This window comes from Sorex fumeus, unplaced genomic scaffold (genome assembly GCF_029834395.1).
Source record: "Sorex fumeus unplaced genomic scaffold, SorFum_2.1 ptg000032l, whole genome shotgun sequence".
Classification (NCBI taxonomy): domain Eukaryota; kingdom Metazoa; phylum Chordata; class Mammalia; order Eulipotyphla; family Soricidae; genus Sorex; species Sorex fumeus.
The window spans coordinates 6,296,661-6,319,208 of NW_026606089.1; the positions used below are offsets into that span (position 1 = coordinate 6,296,661).

General features: G+C 37.9%; 1 pseudogene; it reads right to left on the minus strand.

Annotated features, from left to right (window-relative positions):
* Nucleotides 1–22,169: 22,169 nt before the first annotated feature.
* LOC130025808 (uncharacterized) lies at nt 22,170–22,266 on the minus strand (annotated as a pseudogene).
* Nucleotides 22,267–22,548: the final 282 nt, after the last annotated feature.

The window sequence follows — 22,548 nt, forward strand, 5'->3', positions numbered from 1 at the left end:
ATATGTTTTTCTTTATCTTCTACAGTTTTAAACTGAGAACAACTGTTTGTTTTGTACAAATAAGATACCTGTGCATTTACTATTTCTTCTCATTTTATTTACGTTTTTACACATCCTGATTCATCTACAACTTATCCTAGTAAGTGTTCTCATATTGAAAGAAACCACCAATTTTTTCAATCATAGCACTGTAGCACTGTCCTCCCACGGTTCATCCATTTGCTCGAGCGGGAACCAGTAACATCTTACAACAAATTGTGAGACTTGTTGTCACTGGCTTTGGCCTATCGAATACGTCATGGGTATCTTGCCAGGCTCTTGCTATGTGGACGAGATACTCTGGGTAGCTTGCCGGGGCAGAGGAATCGGAATCAGGGTTGGCCTCCTGCAAGCCAAATGCCCTACCCGCTGTGCTGTAAACGTTATCTAAAATATACTAGTAATACCAAATGTTGTTTCTTTAACAGTGCAATATAAAGGATTATTTCGTAATTTTCTTGATGTGTTAATGAAATAGCTAAGCTCTTGAGTATCATGGGAGTATTTTTCTAACACAAGAGTCTGACGAAGGTGAAACTGTTATAACCGTCTTGTAGGATTCCATCTCCCTAGCCTGCTTCATTCTACCCCGCTCTCTATCCAATCCGGTCTTCTTCTTGGGATTCTGACCTCCTGATTGGCTAGCCTCTACCTTTCAACTGCCTACTTTATGACATCATTCTCCCACCAAACCAACCACCAACTGGTAGAATCTTGGGGGTCCCATGTAGTTGCTTGTAAACAAATTTGAATCATCATGGCAAGTGACGAGTGACCAATGACCAATCACCAGTGAGCAGTCGTCTCTACTGAACACTTGCGGTCTTAAGCCGCTGCAGTGTTCAGACGTACTCTCGTACCGTCTCCTCTTCTCGTCTACCTTTCATCGGTATTTCCTCTTCTCTGACCATGTCAGGTAAGGAATAATACTTTTCAAAGATTTTCATTAGATTTATCATCCCTAAACTTAGCAGTCAAGGAAAAACAGCACGTAGTAATGAAAGAAAGTATTCAAGTAGAATTTTATAAGCCTCATTTTAGCTTGACTTTGACATTTGCTGTGTGATTTTAGACATTGGCTTACTTTCTCTCACATACAAAGTGTTTTTCCTCATTGATTACATTATACTTTAGACATACTTAGGAGCTCAAATACACACACACACACACACATAAATATATATGAGTGTTGATTCTCTGTGTTTCCTTTTTCCTTTTAATAGTGAATTTTACATGATATTCATTGAAAACAAGTAAATCAGAGACAGTATTTTTACAGAAACAGAAAATAGAGATGCTGCGGAAAACTGTTAATATATTCTAGCGTGTGTTCTCTCTAATGGTCTCTCCACTTGTATGTATACTTCATTATTTTAAATATAGTGATATTACAAAGTAATAATCATTGATCTTTGAGATTTCTATTTAAACCAGGTAATAAGAAAATATGGGGCATGAGGAAGGTGTGCAGTGCTGAGCGGTAGGGAGGGCTTACCAAGCCCTCAAAGGTAAGAAAGTTTGGGATCACTTTCATCAAACATTGACCAATTGAAACCAAGACGATATGAGGGAGAAATAAATAGGAAAGAAAGAACGAACGAAAGAAAGAAAGACAGAGAGATAAAGAGAAGAAAGGAAGAAAGAAAGAATAGGGACGTCGATTATCAAGGAAGGGGAAAACGTTTGGACAGAATGTTGAAGAGAACCAAAGGTTTAAAATCAAAAAAGAAAGAATATATATTAAATATGCTCATCTAAATACACTGAGAGCAAGTCAAAGCAATTTACTTCAATAAATGCCAGGACTAGAAAGTATACTATGCCTTGAATAGGGTTCCAGTAGGAAAAGCAGTTTATCAGAAAGCCATCCTTGCTGGCTTTTTTCCTGATTATCTCTTAGAACACGGTACTTGGTTCTTAACAGTTTGGAGTATATACACGCTTCAGAAATGATGCTTCCCATAAATAGCTAATAGTGCTTATCTAGGGCGGTGGAAGACACAGAATCTTCAATGTTTTTATTACGTTCTGGTTTTTAAGTACATGTACGCGCTGCCTGTTAAAATAAAAAAAATGGTATATTCTAACTTGAATCAGGAGATTTGATTCATTTGTGTGGTAAGTAGGTTCCAGGTTAAAGCTGCTTGTCATCTTTACAAATATTATTTCATGTGATTTTTTTCTTCCTAACCTGAGAGTCTTTTGATAATAGTCAACTTCTGTTTTTAGATCCTAAGAGGAAATAGAAAAACCAAGTCTCACATGTCTAATTACACGTTTTTGTCATATTTGTGAATTATGAGTTTTCCTACATTAAAGATATTTTGTTGGATTTTGGTGCTCATTTATTAAACATTGAGAAGAACGTTTTCCTGGTTGATAAAGCTAATTCTAATCTAGGGGTTGAAAGTAAATTTGCAATATTTTGTGATCACTTTTTAAATGGTCTTTTCTGTTTCTTGTGTGATCAAGTGAAATCCTCTGCTATGTTTAACACGTGTTGTTTGCTGGTTAATATTCAAAGGTACTCATGAGAATAATTTTTTTTGTACTTTCGAAGTTTCTTTCTGTATTTTCCTCATTTAAAACATTTCTTGTCTATGAAATACAATCACGTTTATTCCTATTTTCTTTTTGTTATGTAATTACTGATAAATCCTTTCTCTTTAATGGACTGGTAAAGTGTGCACTCAAAAATCACCTTCTATTCCATTTTTTGGCTAGCAGTTTTTTTCTAAAATAGAATACTCTCTTCATATTACATATGTGTAACGATTTATTAATAACCTTATTGTACTGTTTTATTTGGTTTTATTTGGGACCACATCCACTGTTATTCAAGGCCGACTCTTGGATCTGCTCTCCATAACTTACTGTACTATGCTGCTTGCTGCAGAGCCCAGATTTCGTTAATATATATATACTTCATTTTCAGTTCTGCGATACATATTTTTCATGATGTTTTCTTTACCCTTCCTCCTATGTAAATCATATGAAATAGAAAAATTATATTTATGTAGGCATTATTATTCTTAGAATTATTAGTAACTACATTGTAGATAAACAACTTAAGACACAGAGTTTCAATAAAGTTTTCCTTCCAAAAACATTTCTTGGGAAAGACTCAAGCAGTCATTTTTGAAGTGGATCAAAAATGAGGGTAACCTTCAATGCATCAACAAGATTAAGTCGTATGTGAACCGTAAGTAACAGGTACTCATCGCACAAGTCAAATGGAAACCTGATGATTAGAATGGTAATAGTTGCAAAGACCACAAATGCCTATCTTAACGTAAGGTATCTTCCTTCCGGTTTCTGGCCTTGTATTGATCATGCAGGGTCCTGGCCAAAAGTCCACATGCTTTAGGTTGTGTAACCTGGAAATTCATAAGGGACAGAGAGAGACAGTACTGGAGGGGATAAGGCACTTGCCTTGTACACAGCCAATCCAGTTGAATCTCTGTCACGGCATACACTCTCGCAAATGTTCTAAGGGGTCACTCCAGAGTGCAGAGCCAAGAAGAACCCAAGATCACTGTCAGTTGTTGGTCCACACTCTACACCACCCCACGCCCCGCCCAATAAAAATTATTGGAATATAGGAAATCTCTTTGCCATCTCTGGGCCTCAGGTTTCTTCTTGTCCAGAGAATGTTTCCCATTCTCTTAGACTTCCTAGTTTGGAAAAGCTTCCATTCTAGGAAATAGCATAGGAGTCAATAGGAGAGCAAGCTAAGGAGAAACTATCTGTAAGCAAGAAATCCAGGTACAGACACGATCACCTGGTTCTTCTACAGTTCTGTGTTTACTTTGAGAGCACGATACCAAATACACAAAGTGCCCAAAGGTTCCAGGCTTTGAATCACCCCAAGTGGTTGGAATTTTGGAAACTCAGTTGACTGTTGGTACTAGAAGCATCTCGATGGCTTAAATTTTAAGTTCAGATTGTTCCTCTCAGCGTTGAAGGAGATTATTAGTCTCACAGATTTTTTTCATCACCCTCTTGTTCCTTACAGAAAATTTTCAAAATCCATCTGTATTGGGAACTGCACATACTCTGCAGCTTTCCCTTCCCGTGGTGAATGATGCAGCTTCCCAAACAGGAAGTGTCTGCAACTACTCCAGAGTATCTGCTCCAGCTGGTAGTTCTGCTTGGCTCCTGCCCTCAGCCTCTGGCACCTCTTTCCAACCACTGATGGGTAGTGCCTATCTTTACCAACATTTCAGCACAGCAATGCTGTCTGGAGTGTTTCACCAGAGTCATATATCCACCTCAGCTGCTTCCTACCCGAGTGTTTTGGAATGGGATATTGCAGGAAGTGCTGAAGAGAAGTCTTCCATGGGAGACTTTTCTGTGACTGTCCTTGACCAAGACCCCGCTGTCTCTTCCATGTCTATGGCAGCTCGCTATGAGAAAATCCTAGATACCAACAACACGGTGTCTGTGTACCCATCACTTTCTGCCAGTCTTGTTGCGAGAACACCATCTCTGGTTCCACATCAGAGTCAAAGCCTGTCACTTCCCTACCAGGAAGGAAGCCAGGTGTATTACTATCATCAAGGCACTCTGGGAACTCTCCTTTCCGGCCCGCAGTTCGATGACTCCATGACATACAGAGGGCAAAAGGGCTCTGCCCCCCAAACTTACAGCAACTCATCGCGAGAAATGGTTATGGTTCTCAAGGGGGTCCAGCCCCCAAATAACCAACCACCAGCCTCCTCCTCTGGAATCGACTTCTCTCTGTCTGCTCAACCCATCACAGAATCGAGTTTTCAAGGTGAGTAAAACTAAGAGAAGGGAAACAAAATTCAAAAATTGGGGTCAAAATAGAGGAAAACTCTCCATAGACAGGTGGTATTTAAGTGAAATACACCGAGATTATATCATTCATACTCCTATTCCATGACATGAACGTCCTATTATTTTTTCAAGAAATCAAATACATTGAGACTAGACTGCTTTACAATGCTAAGCTCTGTATGGAACTTCATGGTTTAAAAATATCTATTTTTATTTTATTTTTTTTAAAAAAAGCTTTAGTTTGGAGCAGGTTGAATCTGGGTCATAGCCTGTACCGCTCAGGGATTACTCCTGGGTCTGTGCTAGGGATCACTCCTGAAGGTGCTTAGGAGATGATACGTGATACTAAAGATCAAACTGAGGTCAGCTGTGCGCAGGGCCAGTGCCTTACCAAATGGACTATCCTTCTGTTCCAAGTCTCTTATTTTTAAGTGCAGTTTACACTGAAACTCTTTCAAATACAAATAGAACCACAAACAGCAGCACCACATGACAAACAGTAAGAACGGCAACATTTACCTCCACTTGTAGCACAGGGCCTTGTCCATTATCCTTAGAATAGCCAGTAACAATGCCTTGCCTATGGCTGGTAGGTGCACTGTTGTTGCACCACTACTTGTGTGGAGGGAATATCTCATTTCCCAGGGACTGATTTCTTCCTTGGTTCCTTTTTAGTGATGAATTACCTGGGGATGGAGACTTCCCTGCCATCGCAAGCTTCAGGTCCTACATTGGGTCTGACACAAATTTCAGAAATGCCCCCATCATGCAGTAGCAGGATTCAAAGACATGAGAGGAATCCACCACCTGAGCTTCAGGAAGTTCCCATGATATCTGCAGCCCAAACTAACCAGGAGCTGACCTCAACTCCAACTCAGGAACAAAAAGTTAAGAATTTTGACAAGATGAAAACGGGGCTCTCAAAATCTCTGAAGACCTACCAGATCCCAGTCGACCTAGAACAATGCAAAGATCTGCAGGTAATGAACACCACTGACACCATCACTCTGAAGCAGGTGCATGAAAATTCAAGTGGCGCTAAGGGGACCTCCCATCCAACACGGAAGAACAAAAAGGAGGTTTCTGAACCTCTTGAGGGAGAACCCAAGGCCAAAATCCAGCCAAAAATCCAAGAATGCTTGCTAGAGGGAGCGGGGATTGTTCGTAATGCTGCAGTCAGTGATAGGTGTCCTGTGACCACGGCCAAAACTAACAGCAAACCACAGAAAGCTGCATCCAGCAGGATCAGCAAGACAAAGAGCCATGGGCAGGAGAAGATAGAAAACACCCGAGTAAACTCTAAGAAAGCTAAGGAGTGTAAGCATCCAGGGAACAAGGTCAAGGCAGAAGAAAAGCCCACCATTGGCAAGATGAAACGCAAGAAAAGTCAACGTGAGCTTTGTCAAGAGGCCTTTAAAAAGCCCCGCAGCTGCCTAGGCATGCACATGCTGGAGTCTGTGCAAGTGTTTCATGCTCTGGGGAAGAAGAGTGATCCAAAACCTGGAATCTCTTCCTCCCAGGTCCTGGCTAGCTCCAAGAACCCCAAAGATGTCAAGCCATCCTCAGCTGTCAAGCCATGGCTAGGTGCTACCCGGGATGGAAAAGGCCTTGAGAAAACTCAGGTCAAAGCACAGAAACCAAGTAGCCCTCCTGAAAAACGCTTATCTCCACCCCAGTCTGAGCTGCCACCTCCTGGGAAGGTCAAATTGGTACCTTTGCCGTTTCTGACCATGGAGAGGCCTCAAGCTCGACCTGTTCCTCGGAGACCACAGTCTGTGGCCTCACATCGTCCTGCTGCAACTCACTCTGCCAAGCCCGGCTCTACCAATGCAGCTCAGCCAACTGCTGCCAATTCTTCCCGGCCAACCACTGCATTTTTGCATGGTCCTGCCAAACCTGCTCAGTCCATTTCAACCAACCCATCTCGACCAGGTTTGCTGAACCTTACTAGCCGGCCCTTTCCTCAGGATGCAGCTTCTAAACCTGCTCCCTACAAGACAACAGCTAGCACTTCTCTCCAGAGGGAGGCTCCTCCTGTCTCTGTGAACAAGCGCCAGTCTCCACCCAAAGGTCAGAGTCAGTTTCTCCTTCAAGACTTCCGTTTCCAACCGATTCCATGGAGAAAGCCCAATGTTCCCGAGCCAGTCGTGTCAAAGCCCATCACCAAAGAGCAGAGACCAGAGCGTGAGGCTATGAAAAGGAAGGCTCAGCAGGAGCGTGAGAATGCTGCCAAACACACCTCTTTGGGGAAAGTGCAGTTCTTTATTGAGAGAGAAAAAGAGATGGACATCTCTCTCTACTATGGCTACGTAATGTGAGTGGCTGCAATGGTAGGTTCCACTTGAGGTACCAGATGGTTGCCTTAGACAAACACAGAAATACCATACACAGTTGGTTTATTCTAATAAATTTTTAACAAATTGAAGAGATGCATCGTAGTTAATTGGTTGTTAATAAAAGTTCTGAAGTTTGAGATGCTGTCAAATGTGGTTGTTTTGGGGAGGGGCTGGGGGTTGAAGTATGGCCTGGGAAAGAATGGGAAGTTATAAAAAGGGTGTTGGGAGGATCCTCCCAGGATGGGAGAGAGTGCTGTACATATAGACCAAGCATGATTGTCACTCAATGCCTCTTGCAAACCACAACACCTAAAAGGAGAGAGAGAACAAAGGGGAATGCCCTCCCACAGAGTCAGGGTCGGATGAGGGGATGGTGGGTGGGAGGCATTCTGGGATCCCTGGTGGTGGGAAATTGGCACTGGTGGAGGGATGGGTATTTGATCATTTTATCATTGAAACCCAAGCACAAAAATTCATATGTCTACAACCGTACCTCATGGTATCTCACTAATATAAATTTAAAAATTAAAAATAAAAAAATTGGAACATAAACTAAAAATAAACAAGAGAAAGATCTAACAATAGAAAAGAGGACTATAGTACTCAAAACGTTGAGAAACAGGCACATTGGCAAGTATTTAAATACGCATCCATGAGAGAATATAGTATTGTTCGTGAACAAATCTACTCTATGGATTCATCTCATCCTTGAAATGGAAAAGGACAATGTGTTACAGTTACCAATTTGCAAATAAGATATATACCATCTATTTTTTGCTATGTTTCTATGCTTTACCAAGTATTATTCTGATTTTTCAATTTACTTTAAAGATTAAAACAGTATTTGCCTGCATTAAACTTTTTAATTAAATGTTTTATTAGAAATGATTTTTAATGATTAAGAATGTTTTTTTTACTATAAGTTTAGTTGAGATTACTGAAAACTAGGTCTAAAGTGAAGTTTATTTGAATTGGTAGAAACAAAGTAGGGAGGACTACAGATGGAATTAGATTTTATAGGTTACCACATTCAGTTCCTAATAAAACAAGTAAAGGACAGTGTCTCTGAAAGACTTTTGAAAAGATATCTCTATTTAACCTGTAAATTCAGCATTATCTATATTAAATTAAATGTGAATTAAGTTTCCTATATTTGGTCTTTTAAAGACATTCCAGTTTGGTTAAGGAAACAAACACTGCTTATGGAATCATAACAACTTAATCATAAAAACCTGATTATTACTTCCGTTTCCAAGAATGTCAATGCTAAGAATTATTTCCCTTGGTCTCACTAGTGTACATGATAGTCATATGAATACATCTGTGAGGATATATCATTGGTATCTAATTCAGAGATTAGATATATAGAGATTAGATCACATAGCTGAGTGTGATCTCAACTTTCCTAGACACTCCCCTGCCCCACATACCCAAAGACTTCTTCTGATCTTTAAGGATCCATGACTTTTTCCCATCCCATCTCCCTGAATCTTTTAAAATTTCTTTTCAAATACTAATGTAACAACTTTAGAAAATATTGAGTTAACCTTAATTTTTGTACTTTAGCTTTTATATATAGAACCAAGAAAATCATTTAAAAGTGTATTTTTTTAATTCTTTGCAAAATTGTAATAAAACATTATCATTGAGTCCCTCAATATACTTTATATAAAGAATTTTGTGACAAATTCCCTGTACACATCAATACTAGGAAAATAAATGACTTCTCTGAATGTGAATGAACTGGGACATTTCAAAGTATCAATCAGTGAATCAAGGATGAATCATCGAAACGTATAGCTAAAAATGATCTTGATATAATCTAGTCAACACCATTACATTTTCTTTTTTTTTAGAATTAAGTCTCTTTTATTACAGGCACAGCAGATAACATATATGATAAGAAGTATTTATAATTCATAGCACAAAATATGAGGATGCCTGATCAAACCTCTTATTTAACTTTTAACAGTAACAACAACAACAACCAAAAAAAGGAAGGGTTTTTTTTTCTTAGCATAAGAGAACTAAGACCCAAAAAGATTCCAAGGAATATTCTGGGCCATTTTTCTGCTTGAACAGTAAAACACTCATTACCTGGATACAAAAGTACCAATATTTTGCTTTCCTGTGTAACCAATGTGTTGAACAAGCATAACTCATACAAATCGTGATTGAGTGTGTATTTATTTTTATCTCTTAGAGGTCCTTTAGACAATATGTATTGGAAATCTTCTGCTGAAGACTGTGATGAAGTTGTGACTTCTATAGTTTTTTAAAGGATTAGGTTATAAAAGAAGTATCCATTCTGAAATAAAAATGTCCAGTCCCACAAAATTCAAAAGTTAATGGTGTAAAATACATACTTTTCCCAAAGATGGATTTTCCTAGGGACAGGAGTACATAAAGGGTGCCTAGTATAATCCTTTCTTCTTTAGGCTGCAATCTCTTGCTTTCTTTTTTTTTTATTTTTTTCCCTTTATTTTATTTTTTTTTTACAGTTGTAGATTTACAATTTTTTGTGCTTGTGTTTCAATTATACAATGATCAGATACCCATTCCTCCACCAGTGCCCATTTTCCACCACCATGGATAATATCCCTCCCACCCCCATCCCCCCATCCCCCCTGTCTCTGTGGCAGGGCAATCCCCTGTGTTCTCTCTCTCACACCTGAGAGAGGTGTGAGATGGAATCTCATTGTGGTTTTGTTCTGCATCTCCCTGATGATTAATGATGTAGAGAATTTTCACCACCAGTGTCTGCATCCCTCCACCAACAAATGACCCATTTCTCCCTGCATTCCCACCGATTTCCTTGACAAACACATTTTGAAGTTTTACTATTGTACTTTGGGTTCCATACTTACAGTAGTGTTGGCATTGGTGGTTAAGACATACACCGCAAATTTTTAATGCTGGCCTTCCTGGATCAATGCCCACTGACACCATGTAGTGGAAATACATGAGAACAGATCATTAAGCTCCAAATTTATCAAATAATCAAATAATTATCAAATAATTATCAAATGATTATCAAATAATCTTTAAACAATTCTGATCGAAAAGAAAATAGTGTGAACTGGACAGGACAACCCCCTGGCAGACTGAAAAGCACATGAGAAAATGCTCTACATAATTAATCATCAGGGAGATGCAGATCAAAATGAGATACCACAATGAGATACCATCTCACCTCAGAGACTGGCCCACATTCAAAAGAACAAAAGCAACCAATGCTGGCACAGATGTGGCGAGAAAGTGACACTCCTTCACTGTTGGTGGGAATGTCGACTGGTTCAGTCCTTCTGGAAAACAGTATGTACAATTCTCAAAAAATTAGAACTTGAACTCCCATTTGACCCATCAATAGCACTCCTGGGAATATATCCCAGAGAGGCAAAAGTGTATAGTCAAAGTGACATCTGAAATTGTTTGTTCATTGCAGCACTCTATACAATAGCCAGAAACTGGAAGAAACCTGAATGCCCAAGAACAGATGACTGGTTAAAGAAACTTTGGTACATCTATACAATGGAGTACTATGTAGCTGTTAGAAAAGATGAAGTCATAAAATTTACATACAAGTGGTACAATATGGAAAGTATAATGCTAAGCGAAATGAGTTAGAAAGAGAGGGATAGACATAGAAAGATTGCATTCATCTGGGGAATATAAAGTAACAAAATACGAGATTAATACCGAAGAATAGCTGAGATCAGCACCAGGAGCATTACTCCATAGCTTAGAGGCTAGCCGGGCATTCTAGGGGAAAGGGCAGCTCAGATAGAGAAACGAGCACCAAATAAAGTGTGTTTGAAGGATCCAACCAGGAGGGGAGATGCATGTTGAAAGTAGACTATGGACTGAACATGTTTGCCACGCAATGCCACTTTTGCAGACCACAACACCCAAAAGGAGAGAGAGAACAAAAGGGAATGCCCTGCCACAGAGGAAGGGTGGGATGGGTTGGGGGTGGAGGTGGGAGGGATATTATCCATGGTGGCAGAAAATGGGCACTGGTGGAGGGATGGGTATTTGATCATTGTATAATAGAAACCCAAGCACAAAAATTGTAAATCTATAACTGTACTTCATGGTGTTTCACTAATAAAAAGAAAAAAAGGAAAAAAATTGGAGCTTAATGTTTTGTTCTAATATATTTTCCCTACATGGTATAAATTGGCATTGATCTAGGAAGGCCAGCATGAAAAAGTTGAGGTGTATATCTTAACCACCAATGCCAAAACCACTGTAAGTATGGAACCCAAAGTACAATAGTTAAACTTCAAAATGTGTTCGTCAAGGAAATCAGTGGGAATGCTGGGAGAAATGGGTCATTTGTTGGTCGAGGGATGAAGACACTGGTGGTGTGATTAGAATTGGAATATTGTATGACAAAACTCGATTATAAATGACTTTGTAAATCAAAATTCCCTAAATGTTAAAAAAATAGAAGTCAACTTATGTCTATATTTCAAGAAAGCTTGTCTTAGCAAATTTTGGCATGGAGAGCATAGTTGGTAGAGAGATGGAGAAAGAAAGGGAGAGTTGAAGGTTGGGAAGAGAATCCTGGATATCATGGAAGAGATAAAAGTTGATCTTAGAAGATTTGGAGCCATCAGAGTTTAGAGAGTTAAATGGTGAGACCACAGCAGTTTAGGTAGTTAAATAGTGAGATTGGTTTAAGTCATCAGCAGTGTATACATAGAGTTCAAAGACCTCACAGATACTCAGGCTATATCAACTAACAAGGGTACCATTTTTTTCCTGAAGCACTATTTAAGTATAATATATTGCCAGAAAGAATGATAAGAAGCTGGTTCTCTTTTTCACAGATTAGTACAATAGAGATGAAAACTTTTATACAAAGGAATCTATCACCTTGTCCTGTTGCTCTGCTTTCTTTTCATCATTCCATTACCCCCATGACCCTACCTAATCAGGGCTCTCTACATTTCTCAGCAGTGTCACCACATAGCCTCAGAGCATGTATTAACTGCCAGTAGCTCACAGCTCTCTTGTTTTACCCACACCCAGGCCAGAGGTATCCTTCTGCAAAAGAAGATGTCTGCTGAAGACCCATTCTTCCTTGAAGTGGCAGTCATGGTTTACCTCTTATTAATCATTGTGTTTGCAAATATCGATGAATGTCACTATACTAGTGACAGGGATTTTCCAAACTAAGGGAAGAATAAACATTTTCCATTACCCCAAGAATTTTGGGCAGTTATTTTCTATCCACTGCAAATAATATATAATTAGTCAATAGAACTGAAGTAAAAACGGGGACATTTGTCATTTGGTGCCATGACTAGTCAGTCTTAGTATAAATATATATTTCTAGAAAAAAAAGCAGAAGAAAATGAGTTGGTTGCTAGCAAAGAATGCCAAATCTCTGCCAAGAAATCTCTTGAAAATAAAATTCTGACTATGGACTGAACATGATTGCCACTCAATACCTCTTTTGCAGACCACAACACCCAAAAGGAGAGAGAGAACAAAAGGGAATGCCCTGCCATAGAGGCATGGTGGTATGGGTGGATGTGTGTGGGAGGGATACTGGAATCCATGGTGGTGGAAAATGGGCAATGACGGAGGGATGGGCATTTGATCATTGTATAATCGAAACCCAAGGACAAAAATTGGTAAATCTACAACTGTACGTCATGGTGTTTCACTAATAAAATTTAAAAATAAAATAAAATAAAAATTGTTTTGTCTGCCAGAGATCAATAGATGGGAACCTGAGTGAAGGCAAAAGATTAAGTTGGTTGACTTTTATTTTTCCTTGAGTATATAAATTTGATTATGGAATCAATTTATATGACAGTTAATCAAGACAGAGAAATTTTCATCACTTCTCTTATTTAAAAGTATAGTGATACACCATATCTCTATCTCACTTTATTTTTATTTCTGATAGTTTGACACAAAAGATATGTCAAAACCATAGATAAATGTCAATTATTTAAATACTTTTTTGTTATTTATAATTACTTTATAGAACTGCTTAAATTTTAGGATTATGCAGAATCAACATGCATGTATCACATTACACTCACCACTGAAAGGCCTACTCTGTCATTCACCATTGTTCAATTTTTCCACTTTGATTACACCTTTCCTTCTGGTAACTAAATAGTCTTATAGTTCTATAGTTTGTTTTAATTGCTTTGAAAAGATCAAAACTATGCAATTTTCAACATTGGATGAAAATAGAGGATATCATGCATGTAAAGTTAGCCTTAAGGAAAGGAACAGATACAGAGAGATTTTTCTCATATATGGGATGTAAAGACACACAGCAAGGTAGCAACAAAGGTTCAAGGGCAATGTAAGGGGAGAACTGATCCACACAATTGAGTCAGGGGTTTGGGAAGGAGGGATTCTGGGGGTTTGGGGAGAGGAAGGGGTTATTTTTTGAGAGAATGAGGAGTGTCATGTTGGAATTATGTGTATGACAAACCATTATTAATTGAATTATAAATCATAGAATATAAATAATGATTTAGACGTTTGTCTGTCACATTTTATTCTTTTAATTTGTTTTCTCCATATGCCACATATGCATGAAATTGTATGATGCCTATCTTTCTCTGCCTGGTTTATGACACTAACCATAATATCCTCATGTTATCCATTTTTATACAAATAATAAGAAGAATTCACTTCATACAACTGAGTAGTATTCCATTGCTTTACCACCTTTCATTTTCAAAATTTGTCATTTAAAGATACAAATATTGGTTTTAACAATGCTCTGGTGTTTTAAAATTTTCAGTTTAATGAAGCAAAATAGATTTTACTGAAAAACACTTAGAAACTTGTGAAACAGGTGTAGGGTGGAATGGAATATATGTTCAAGAGAGAACACTCGTTTAACAAAGCAAGCAAAGAGAGATGTGGAGAAAGGAAGCACGGTATTTCTTCAAGGGAGAACACAAGTTTGAGGACAAAGTCGACTCTGGTAGTTTAGGAATAAGAACTTGGAGTGGTACGAACTTAACTTGTGCACTTTAGGGGAGAACCTGAGTGACACTATTAGAAGTATGCTCAGGATATCTTAAACGGGAGTCTGCACTTGGAGTGAGAAGGGTAGAGAGTTCTTTCGGGATATCTGGACTATGGAGAACAGTAATATTATAACATTTATGATAGTATCTTACCGTGGGATTCCAAAAAAATCTTTAACAGTGGCATAAGAAATGATAACATTCTTAGGTATTTGGATTTCTTGTGGAAATTACTGGAAAGCTGAGTTGATGCTCTGGATGTCTCCAACTGAAACAAGGTCAACAAGTCATGAATGAAAAATTACAAGTTAGATGGATCAAGGATTCTGATCCCAGTGGATGGCTAGCTTTCGGTTGGACAATTTCTACTGATGACCTGATGTAGATTCTGATCCTGGGATATGTAACAGACAGGGATCCTCAGAAGTGAAGCCTCTGAGACAGAATTCATTTATGCCAACTTATGGTTTATCAATGTTTGCTCATGGCTGCTACAATTATAACATGCCATTCAATGGTTTTGTGGTTTCAATTTACTGTGTCAATGTAAAGATGAAGTTTCTAAATCAAATGTAAAAATCTGAGGCCCTCAAGATGATGAATTATGGGGATGGGGGGGAGCTGGAGCTATAGTACAGCAGGTAGAGCATTTGCCTTGCACACGGCCTACCCAGGTTAGATTCCCAGCATCCTGTATGGTCCCCCCAAGCACCGTGAGGAGTAATTCCTGAGTGCAGAGCCAGGAGTATCCCCTGTGCATCGCCAGGTGTGACCCAAAAACGCAAAAAAAAAAAAGATGATGACTTACCTTTAGATATTTTGAAGTCAAGTAGAAACAGCCAGAAAACTCCCCAGAAAAGACTTCTCCAGGATCAAAAACATCATCACCTCTAGCGTGAGAGCATACAGAAAATAAGGTTTCCATTTTTGCCAAGTTAAAGGAAGCCATACATGATCTTGGAAAGTCTGTCAAAGGAAAGCATGGATTTAGGAAGGATAAGGTGACAACTGGGTCTTATAATATATAAGATATATATATTAAAATATACAATATTTTATAAGTATTTATATATATTTATTTATATTAAAATATAATATGTATCTTAAAATATACAAGAGAAGCAAAGGGCATGAAGTAGGAGGTAAGGTGGCAATCAGGTCTACTACAAAAAGCATTTTTTAATAAAAAGAGAAAATGTAATGAGACATCAAATAAGACCTTTGTATATATTTAAGAACAGGGTTATAACTCAGTGATTCAGAATTTGCCTTCCATTGTATGATGATCTGTGATTGATCCTTAGCACTGTAAACAACATTGTTTTTAATTTTTAATTTCTTTCTTTCTTTCTTGCTTGCTTGATTGCTTTTTTCTCTTTTGAGTCGTACCTGGCTATGTATAGGCGTTATTTTTAATTTTTTAAAAAAGTTATAATTTTACTTTTTTACCTGTAGTTTAAAACGAAATCTAAATTATTTTAGAGTAAATATATGTGAAGAAGAATAAAATTTACGGGAACTCTTTAGTATTCTTAATGATACTGCAGTCAGAATTTTGAGTATTATGAATGGAGAAAAGAGGCACTATTTTGTTGACGGTTACTCTAACTAGATGTTCTGATGGTTATTGGTTCTTTGGGGACACATTCAGTCATGTTCAGGTGCTGCTTTGGCTCAAGGGTCTCTTCCAGTGTTGCTCAGGGTACTATGTTGTGCCAGGAAATGAATCTGTTTCTTTTGCAGGCAAAGTCCACAGTCGTTCCAGTGAGCTATCACTCCAGTCTGAAAGGCTCTTAAGAAAGACCCTCATTTCACAAAATAAGTGGGGAATCTTTATTGCAGATGCTTGTTTAAATTGTTTGGCATGGGACCAGAGACACCAGCTTTCATTCAAAAATTGGCCAGTGAGATTAATACCAGGAGTTTTGCTCCATGGTTTGGAATCCAGCCACACATTCTAGGGGGAAAGGGAGCTCATATAGAGTAAGGAGCACCAAATAAAGGGTGTTTGGAGGATCCTCCCAGGATTGGAGAAGCATTCTGAAAGTAGAGTAAAGACCGACATGATTGCCAGTCAATGCCTCTTTTGCAAACCACAAGACCCAAAAGGAGAGAGAGAACAAAAGGGAATGCCCTGCCACAAAGGCATGGTGGGATGGGGGGATAGGGGGTGGAGGGACACTGGGACCCGTGGTGGTGGAAAATGGGCACTGCTGGAGGGATGGGTATTTGATCATTGTACAATTGAAACCCAAGCACAGAAATATGTAAATCTATAACTGTACCTCATGGTGTTTCACTAACAAAAATTTAAAAAAAAATGTAAATGTCAGAGAATGGGCACTGGTTGAGGGATGGGTACTGGATCATTGTATAACTGAAACCCAAGCACAAAAATTTGTAAGTCTACAACTGTACCTCATGGTGTTTCAGTAGTAAGCATTAAAAGAATAAAAAGTGAGGCAATGCATAAAAAAAAGTGGTCAGATACCATCAATGCTGCTGCCCACACCCACACCGGGAGTGACAATGCTATGAGCAAGGGTTTCCATACTTGGATTCTCAAGATAGTGCCCTAGGAAATACTGACACGCAGCAGCATTTTGGACCCAACCTATTATAAAACTTGTTAGAGGTTAATTGATACCAAACAAGAAAATTCAGGACTGTTGTGTAGCTTCTTTGATGATTTATTTTTCTCTAGTAGCTTGTAGATATTAGGGGTGGCAGTGGTATATTCTATAGTAAACAGTATTGCGTTTTTAAAATGTTGAAGGCCTAAGGTATATAAAAGAGGCAAAATAAAATGAGTAAATCTGTACACACATGAACACTTTTGTTGTTTCTTTAGCAATTGCTTGGATGAAAACTGTAGATGGGTAGCATGTATTTAAGTAGCTGGAAATAGGGATCAGGGGTGGTGTGGACTGCAGGGGAGGGTGGAAAGATGGGAAGAGATTATAAGTGTGTGTGTTTATGAGTGCTATTGTGTGAGAATGTTGAGTTTATAAGAATTCATGCATGCATGTGTAAGAGAGAGACAGAGAGAGAGAGAGAGAGAATGAGTATGTGTGCATGTATCCGTGTGTGTGTGTGTTCTTAGAAAAATCCTATATTTCACCTGAACTACTGTACCAAGTGATGCTGTCATTCATTATGATAACGTAATAAATAAATTTTATTAAATTCAGGTGGTGAAATATGTTGGCCTTTAAGCCCTTCCCCTCCTCCAATTCATCAAATTCTTCCTATAATTTTCATTTACTCCCTGACCTCTTCAGGACTCAATTGGATTCAATCTGCCACATCCAAATTTATCTCTTTTAGAAAAAGTAATTAGATTAAAATATAAATCACAACTATTGTTAACATTCAAATGGCTTCTAATGATAATTAATAATTTCTATTCATAGAAGTACTTATTCAGGCCACACAATAAGGCAAAATTCAGAATATTGGACAGAAGTCAATTATTTCTCAAGCAGAACTAGCTATATTATAGCCATTCTAAAGATGTTAGAAATTTGCAGTCCAGACATTAGAGGTTCATGCTAAAGTAAAAGATTTCTCGTTTTCTCACCTGAATCCTATTCTCCATAATAATAATTGAATAAATGAATAAGTGACAGAAATAATTGAATGTTGTTTTCTTCACTTGAAGGTTTTATTCACAGATCTTGTCTCATAAAAATTATTCAGAAAACATTATATTAAACAAACATTCCATGGTGATTAATCAGAATTCTTATGTTTGAAAGTGACAAACTCATACCACACTCATTTTAAACTAAGAAGATACTTGATTCATGTGCCTATAAAGCTGGAGTGCCCTCTAGGTATGGTTGGGCCCAAAGAGTTGATTTTTATTTATTTACTTATTGATTGATTGAGTGATTGACTGAATCGCCACAAGTGATTGACTGAATCACTAGAACATAAAGAGATACAAAGCTGTTCATGAGTAGGTTTCAGTCATACAGTGTTCCAAGACCCATTGCTCCACCAGTGAACATTTCCCACCTACAGTGTCCCCAGTTTTCCCCCGGAAATCCTTTCTCTCCCTCTCTCTCTCCTCACCCCCGCCCCCTGTCTCTCCCTTTCTTCTACCTATCTACCTATCTACCGATCTCTCCCTTTTCAGGCATCATGGTTTACAACACAGGAACTGAGAGGTTACCATGTCTCTTCCTTTACCTATTTTCACTTCACAGTTCTTTTCCAGCATGATCATTTCCAACTATCTTTGTCATAGTGGTCTCTTCTCGATCCCAACTGCCATCTCCCCCAGCCCATAAGGTAGGCTTCTAACAGTGGACCAATCATCCTGGCCCTTATTTCTACTGTTCTAAGGTATTAATCTAAAGTTATGTTTTTTCATATCCCACAAATGAATGTAATCCTATATCTGTCTGTCTCCATCTGACTCATCTCACTCAGCATGATACTCTTCATGTACATCCATTTATAAGCATACTTGATAACTTCATTTTCACTAACAGCTGCATAGTATTCCATTGTTTAGATATACCATAGTTTCTCTAACTAATCATTGAGAATTCTTGGGCATACAAGTTGTTTCCAGATTCTCACTATTGTGAATAGTGCTGCAATGAACATAGAAGTGCAGATAGCATTTCTGCTGTGTGTTTTGGGGCCCGGGAGTATATTGCCAAAAGTGGTATTTCTGGATTCATGGAAGCTCAATTTGTAGCTTTCTGAGAAATGCCCATATTGTTTTCCAAAAAGGCTGAACCAATCGGCATCCCCACCAATAGTGAAGAAGAGACCCTTTCTCCCCACTTGCATGCTGACATTGGTTGCTCTTGTTCTTTTTGATGTGTGTCAATCTCTGTGGTGTGAGATATCTCATTGCTGTTTTGATTTGTATCTCCCTGATGATTCATGATGTAGAACATTTTACCTCTGTTTTTTGGTCATTTGTATTTATTCTTTGAGGAAGTTTCTGTTCATTTCTTCTCCTCATGTTTTGGTGGGGTTGAATGTCTTTTTCTCATGAAGTTCTACAAGTGCCATATATATCTTGGGTTATATACAATAAGGGGTTAATTTTATGGGTATTGCATAAATAATTTTCCCCCTTTATGAGGACTGTCTTTTTAGCATGGTCACCATTTTTTCTGAGTTGCAGAAACTTCTTGGTTTAATGTAGTCTCATTTGGTTATCTTCACTTCCTCTTCCTTGGTCAGTGGTGTATCATTCTAGAAGTTTCCCTTAGCTTTAATGTCATGGAGGGATCTTCCCACATTTTTCTCCATATATCTTAAGAATTAAGGTATGATATTGAGGTCTTTAATTCATTTGATCTGACTTTGTGCCTGGCACTATAAAGAGGTCTGAGTTAATTTTTTTTGCATGTTGCTGACCAGTTTTCCCAGCAGCACTTGTTGGGAAACTTCATATTTATTGAGCCTTTATGAAACATTAGGTAATAATAATCTGAGGGCCAGCGTCAGGATATTTGACTATATTCCATTGATCTGAGGCCTGTCTTTATCTGAATATCATGCTAATTTGATTACTACGACTTTGTAGTAGGGTTCGAAGTTGTGGAAGCTGTTCCCTTCTTCTTTTTACCAAAGATTGCTTTAGCTCATCATGGGAGTTTATTGTTGTGTATGAGTTTCAAGAGGATTTAATCTATTTCTTTGAAAAATGTTATGGGTATCCTTATAGAAAGTGCATTAAATCTTTATAGCGCTTTTGGGTGTATTGCCATTTTGACAGTGTTAATCCTCTCAATCAATGAGCATGGGATGTGATTCCATTTCCTCATATCCTCTTTTATTTCATGAAGTAGTGTTTTGTAGAGTTTTTTTGGTATAGGTCCTTAACCTTTTTAGTTGATTCTAATATACTTGATTTTCTGAGGTTATTATTGTGAATGGGATTGCTTTTCGCCTATCTCTTTTTTCTCTTTCATTAATAGTATTTGGAAAGCCATGGACTACTGGATATTGATTTTGTAATATGCTACTTTAGTAAAAAAATCTATTCTTCCCAGGAGCTTTTTGGTAGATTCTTTGGGATTTTCTAAGTATACTATCATGTCATCTCCAAATAGTAAAAACTTGAGTTCTTCCTTTTTTTATCTGGATGCCCTTGATATCTTTTTCTTACCAAAATCATATGGAAAGTACTTCAAGTACTATGTTGAATAGGAGTGGTGAGAGTGGGTAACTTGTTTTGTGCCTGATTTTATTTTGGGAATCTAGCTCATTGATTTCTGCTCCAAGCCTTTAGTTTTTCCCCATTGAGAATAATGCTTGTTGTGGGTTTGTGTTAGTTTGCTTTGACTATATTGAGGAAAGTACTTTCAACTCCCATTTTGTTGAGAGTTTTTCATCATGAATGGGTTCTGGATCTCCTCAAATGCTTTATCTACATCTATTGATATTGTCATATGATTTTTATCTTTATTTTATTGAGATGGTGTATTCTGTTGTTTGACTTGAGAATGTTAAGCCATCCTTGCATCCCCAAGATCAACCTAGTTGGTCATAGAGTGTGACCTTTTGTTGAGTTTCTGGATTCTCTTTGCTGGTATAATCTTGAGGATCTTTGGATTTATCAAGGAAATAGGTCTGTAATTTTCTTTTTTGTGGTGTCTCTGTCTGATTTGAGTATCAGGCTGATCTTTGTCTCATAGAAATTGTTTGGGAGTATTTCTGTTTCTTCAATTTCATGGAAAATCTTAAAAAATGTTGGCAGTAGGTCCTCTTGAAAGGTTTGCAATACTTCATTAGTGAATCCATTTGGGCCTGGGCTCCTGTTTTGGGGGATACTTTTGATTATCATTTCATTTTCCTTGTAGTGATGGGTTCGAGTTTTCAAAATCTTGGTTCAGCCTTGGGAGGTAATTGGAATCCAGTAATTTATCAATTTATTCAAGATTCTCTCATTTCCTGCTGTAAAGATTCTCAAAATAATCTCTGATGATCCTATGGATTTTGTAGTTTCTACTATGATGTCCCCCTTTGCATTTCTGATTCGGTTTATTAGGATTCTTTCTCTTTTCTTCTTTGTGAGTTCTGCTAGTGGTTTATCGCTCTTATTTATTTTCTCAAAGAACCATCTCTTGCTTTTGTTGGTCTACTGGATTGTATTTTGGGATTATATCTCATTGATCTCTGCTCCAGGTTTTATTATTTCTTTCCTCCTAGCTAGTTTGGACTCCTTTTCTTGGTATTTTCCAAAATCTTGAGCTGTAAGTTATTTTTGTAGGCCCTTTCTATCTTCCAGTTGAATTCTGGCGGAGCTATAAACTTTCCTCTTAGAACTGCTTTTGCTCTGTCCCACATGTTCTGATAGTTCCTCGTTATCATTTTTTTCTGGAATCTTTTTATTTCCTCTTTGATTTCTTCTCTAAGCCAATGGTTGTTCATTATTTCCCTCAAATAAAATATTTTCTTGCTGAGTTTTTGTCTGTTTGATCTATTGAGAAGTGAGAAAGTACTGTTGAAATCTCCATCTAGTATTGTGTTGCTATCAATGTTTTTCTTTAAGTCTATTAGAAGTTGTTTTTACGTATTTTTCTGGTCTGTCATTAGGAGCATATACATTGAGGAGGGTGAGTTCTTTCTGATGTACAGATCCCATGATCATTAAGAAATGACCTTCACTGTCTCTTATAACCTTTAGCCTGAAGTCCACGTGGTCTGATAATAGTATGGCCACTGCAGCTTTTTGGAGGTGTTCTTTTCTTGAAGAATTGTTTTCCAGCCTTTGACTTTGAGCCCATGGTTGCTTTGATTATTCAGATATTTTTCTTGCAGGCAGCAGAATGTTGGGTTCAGTTTTCTATTTCATCCTGCCATCCTGTGCCTCTGAATTGGTGTACTTAGTCCATTGACATTGAGAGAGATCATTGTTATGGGGATTTTTGCTATCTTTATGTCGAAATTTTGAGTATTTGTGGGGCTTGTCTTAGCTTAAAGTAGCCCTGTTAATTCTTAATGCAACAAAAATATGGAACACTTTACAAGTTGGCCTGTCATCTCTGTGTAAGGATCATGCTAATCTCTGTATCATTTCAATTTTAGTATATGTGTTGCCAAACTGAGTATAAGAGCTGATTTTTTTCCCTATTTTTCTCTTCTGATTTCTTTGAGTGTTGTCCTTACTCACTCCTATGGCAGACAGTGATTCCCAATCTAGGAAGGTATTTCAAAGCAGCTTGAAGTGATAAATTTAGAACATTAATGTCCCAGAAGGAAAAGTCTGGTTTTTACCATATTACCTTTTACCATACCCAGGGCATAAGTTTTGCAAAATAATTCTTTTGGAAGATGGTGTATCAGTCTTGTTTAATGCTCTACCCTGAAACCTTCATTAAGAAAAT